This window comes from Anomaloglossus baeobatrachus, chromosome 4 (assembly GCF_048569485.1).
Source record: "Anomaloglossus baeobatrachus isolate aAnoBae1 chromosome 4, aAnoBae1.hap1, whole genome shotgun sequence".
Classification (NCBI taxonomy): Eukaryota; Metazoa; Chordata; class Amphibia; order Anura; family Aromobatidae; genus Anomaloglossus; species Anomaloglossus baeobatrachus.
Window position 1 is genome coordinate 648623433 of NC_134356.1, and position 5548 is coordinate 648628980.

Below are 5548 nucleotides of genomic sequence, written 5' to 3' on the forward strand. Positions count from 1 at the left end.
GGCCTCCAATTTCCATTCTAATCTGTAGAATTTAACAACTGAATGGCAAAGTTCTCAAGCTCCCTAGTCAAAGAAAAGGAGTGAACTGTACCCTATCTGAGGGAAAACCTCATAACCATCAGAATAAGCCACTATCTCCTAACTACTGTTCAAATGAGTCAAGTTTAAATTGTTGAAAGGAAAAAAAATATTAATCAAAGCAACACTCTTTTTTTTTTTTTTTTTTTTTTTTATAACGCCTCTAATTTTTTCTGTGACCCTTTGGGTTATCCCATTTGACCAAGCAAACAGCATTCTTAGTTTACTGGTTTGATTCCTGCTATGGGATTGCCACTTTTTCTGTAATAATTCACGCATTGGAAGGTCGACACAAGCCATGCATACAGTCAGTCTAGCTTGGATTTGCTCTTTGCAGCAAAAAATGCTGACCACAATAGATTTTGGACATTCATTCCATTCTTTTGCTCAATACTCCATTTGAATTCATATTCATTCAAATCATTTTTACTTTTGACTTTTAACTATTTGGTTTCAAAGGATCCAAAACCCCCTTCCTTTATATCTGACGTGTTTTGGTACTGAGTGGATACAGTTCTGGCTGTCTAGTCAAGATGGAGACAAAATGTCTAAAACATAGTGCCCCGTGTGAGGATCAAACTCACAACCTTCAGATTATGAGACTGACGCGCTACCTACTGCGCTAACGAGGCAAGCTTGTAGCAAGTATGTGCCAAACTTACTTACTCAAAGCAATTAAGTTCTTCTTTTTTCACATTGAGAACGTCTTGAGAGAACTACTCTTCCCATATGGTCTAGCGGTTAGGATTCCTGGTTTTCACCCAGGCGGCCCGGGTTCTACTTCCGGTATGGGAATGCTGCTTTTTCTGTACTATCTCTGACATTCAAAGGCCGACACAGTTGTTTGCATAAAAAAGCATTCAGGCAAAATTTGCACTTTGCAGCAAAAATTGCAAAACGTTAGGGTCTTGGCACTTCATTTCTAACTCTAGCACAACACATTTATAGGTTTCATAGCTCAAACTATTCTCAACTATCCTTTTTTACTTCAAAATGTCGAGCAACTCAACAACTCGTATGGCCTGTCCTTTGGCCTCCAATTTCCATTCTAATCTGTAGAATTTAACAACTGAATGGCAAAGTTCTCAAGCTCCCTAGTCAAAGAAAAGGAGTGAGCTGTACCCTATCTGAGGGAAAACCTCATAACCATCAGAATAAGCCACTAGCTCTTAACTACTGTTCAAATGAGTCAAGTTTAAACTGTTGAAAGGAAAAAAAAAATTAATCAAAGCAACACTCTTTTTTTTTTTTTTATAACGCCTCTCATTTTTTCTGTGACCCTTTAAGTTATCCCATTTGACCAAGCAACCAGTATTCTTAGTTTACTGGTTCGATTCCTGCTATGGGATTGCCACTTTTTCTGTAATAATTCACGTATTGAAAGGTCGGCACAAGCCATTCATACAGTCAGTCTAGCTTGGATTTGCTATTTGCAGCAAAAAATGCTGACCACAATAGATTTTGGACATTCATTCCATTCTTTTGCTCAATGCTCCATTTGAATTCATATCACAAATCATTTTTACTTTTGACTTTTAACTATTTGGTTTCAAAGGATCCAAAACCCCCTTCCTTTATATCTGACGTTTTTTGATACTGAGTGGATACAGTTCTGGCTGTCTAGTCAAGATGGAGACAAAATATCTAAAGCATAGTGCCCCGTGTGAGGATCGAACTCACGACCTTCAGATTATGAGACTGACGCGATACCTACTGCGCTAACGAGGCAAGCTTCTAGCAAGGATGTGCCAAACTTACTTACTCAAAGCAATTAAGTTCTTCTTTTTTCACATTCAGAACGTCTTGAGAGAATAACTCTTCTCATATGGTCTAGCGGTTAGGATTCCTGGTTTTCACCCAGGCGGCCCGGTTTGACTCCCGTTATGGGAATGCTGCTTTTTCTGTACTATCTCTGACATTCAAAGGCCGACACAGTTGTTCGCATAAAAAAGCATTCAGGTAAAATCTGCACTTTGCAGCCAAAATTGCAAAACGTTAGGGTCTTGGCACTTCATTTCTAACTCTAGCACAACACATTTATAGGTTTCATAGCTCAAACTATTCTCAACTATCATTTTTTACTTCAAACTGTCGAGGAACTCAACAACTCGTATGGCCTGTCCTTTGGCCTCCAATTTCCATTCTAATCTGTAGAATTTAACAACTGAATGGCAAAGTTCTCAAGCTCCCTAGTCAAAGAAAAGGAGTGAACTGTACCCTATCTAAGGGAAAACCTCATAATCATCAGAATAAGCCACTAGCTCCTAACTACTGTTCAAATGAGTCAAGTTTAAACTGTTGAAAGGAAAAAGTTTTTTAATCAAAGCAACACACTTTCTTTTTTTTTTTTTTTTTTTTTTAAACGCCTCTCATTTTTTCTGTGACTCTTTGGGTTATCCCATTTGACCAAGCAACCAGTATTCTTAGTTTACTGGTTCAATTCCTGCTATGGGATTGCAACTTTTTCTGTAATAATTCACGCATTGAAAGGTCGACACAAGCCATGCATACAGTCAGTCTAGCTTGGATTTGCTCTTTGCAGCAAAAAATGCTGACCACAATAGATTTTGGACATTCATTCCATTCTTTTGCTCAATACTCCATTTGAATTCATATCACAAATAATTTTTACTTTTCACTTTTAACTATTTGGTTTCAAAGGATCCAAAACCCCCATCCTTTATATCTGACGTTTTTTATTACTGAGTGGATACAGTTCTGGCTGTCTAGTCAAGATGGAGACAAAGTATCTAAAGCATAGTGCCCCGTGTGAGGATCGAACTCACGACCTTCAGATTATGAGACTGACGCACTACCTACTGCGCTAACGAGGCAAGCTTCTAGCAAGGATGTGCCAAACTTACTTACTCAAAGCAATTAAGTTCTTCTTTTTCCACATTGACAACGTCTTGAGAGAACAACACTTCCCATATGGTCTAGCGGTTAGGATTCCTCTTTTTCACCCAGGCGGCCCATGTTCGACGCCCGGTATGGGAATGCTGCTTTTTCTGTACTATCTCTGACATTCAAAGGCCAACACAGTTGTTTGCATAAAAAAGCAGTTCAGGTAAAATTTGCACTTTGCAACCAAAATTGCAAAACGTTAGGGTCTTGGCACTTCATATCCAACCCATGCACAACACTTTTATAGGTTTCATAGCTCAAACTATTCTCAACTATCGTTTTTTACTTCAAAATGTCGAGGAACTCAACAACTCGTATGGCCTGTCCTTTGGCCTCCAAATTCCATTCTAACCTGTAGAATTTAACAACTGAATGGCAAAGTTATCAAGCTCCCTAGTCAAAGAAAAGGAGTGAACTGTACCCTATCTGAGGGAAATCCTCATAATCATCAGAATAAGCCACTAGCTCCTAACTACTGTTCAAATGAGTCAAGTTTAAACTGTTGAAAGGAAAAGGTTTTTTAATCAAAGCAACACTCTTTCTTTTTTTTTTTTTTTTTTTTTATACGCCTCTAATTTTTTCTGTGACTCTTTGGGTTATCCCATTTGACCAAGCAACCAGTATTCTTAGTTTACTGGTTCGATTCCTGCTATGGGATTGCCACTTTTTCTGTAATAATTCACGCATTGAAAGGTCGACACAAGCCATGCATACAGTCAGTCCAGCTTGGATTTGCTCTTTGCAGCAAAAAATGATGACCACAATAGATTTTGGACATTCATTCCATTCTTTTTCTCAATACTCCATTTGAATTCATATCACAAATCATTTTTACTTTTGACTTTTAACTATTTGGTTTCAAAGGATCCAAAACCCCCTTCCTTTATATCTGACGTTTTTTGGTACTGAGTGGATACAGCTCTGGCTGTCTAGTCAAGATGGAGACAAAATATCTAAAGCATAGTGCCCCGTGTGAGGATCGAACTCACGACCTTCAGATTATGAGACTGACGCGCTACCTACTGCGCTAACGAGGGAAGCTTCTAGCAAGGATGTGCCAAACTTACTTACTCAAAGCAATTAAGTTCTTCTTTTGCCACATTGACAACGTCTTGAGAGAACAGCACTTCCCATATGGTCTAGCGGTTAGGATTCCTGGTTTTCACCTAGGCGGCCTGGGTTCGACGCCCAGTATGGGAATGCTGCTTTTTCTGTACTATCTCTGACAATCAAAGGCCAACACAGTTGTTTGCATAAAAAAGCAGTTCAGGTAAAATTTGCACTTTGCAACCAAAATTGCAAAACTTTAGGTTCTTGGCACTTCTTTCCAACCCTTGCACAACACTTTTATAGGTTTCATAGCTTAAACTATTCTCAACTATCGTTTTTTACTTCAAAATGTCGAGGAACTCAACAACTCGTATGGCCTGTCCTTTGGCCTCCAAATTCCATTCTAATCTGTAGAATTTAACAACTGAATGGCAAAGTTCTCAAGCTCCCTAGTCAAAGAAAAGGAGTGAACTGTACCCTATCTGAGGGAAAACCTCATCATCATCAGAATAAGCCACTAGCTCTTAACTACTGTTCAAATGAGTCAAGTTTAAACTGTTGAAAGGAAAAAGTTTTTTAATCAAAGCAACACTCTTTCTTTATTTTTTTTTTTATACGCCTCTAATTTTTTCTGTGACTCTTTGGGTTATCCCATTTGACCAAGCAACCAGTATTCTTAGTTTACTGGTTCGATTCCTGCTATGGGATTGCCACTTTTTCTGTAATAATTCACGCATTGAAAGGTCGACACAAGCCATGCATACAGTCAGTCCAGCTTGGATTTGCTCTTTGCAGCAAAAAATGATGACCACAATAGATTTTGGACATTCATTCCATTCTTTTTCTCAATACTCCATTTGAATTCATATCACAAATCATTTTTACTTTTGACTTTTAACTATTTGGTTTCAAAGGATCCAAAACCCCCTTCCTTTATATCTGACGTTTTTTGGTACTGAGTGGATACAGTTCTGGCTGTCTAGTCAAGATGGAGACAAAATATCTAAAGCATAGTGCCCCGTGTGAGGATCGAACTCACGACCTTCAGATTAAGAGACTGACGCGCTACCTACTGCGCTAACGAAGCAAGCTTCTGGCAAGAATGTGCCAAACTTACTTACTCAAAGCAATTAAGTTCTTCTTTTTCCACATTGACAACGTCTTGTGAGAACAACACTTCCCATATGGTCTAGCAGTTAGGATTCCTGGTTTTTACCCAGGCGGCCCAGGTTCGACTCCCGGTATGGGAATGCTGCTTTTTCTGTATTATCTCTGACATTCAAAGGCCGACACAGTTGTTTGCATAAAAAAGCATTCAGGTAAATTTTGCACTTTGCAGCCAAAATTGCAAAACGTTAGGGTCTTGGCACTTCATTTCCAACTCTTGCACAACACTTTTATAAGTTTCATAGCTCAAACTATTCTCAACTATCGTTTTTTACTTCAAAATGTCGAGGAACTCAACAACTCATATGGCCTGTCCATTGGCCTCCAATTTCCATTCTAATCTGTAGAA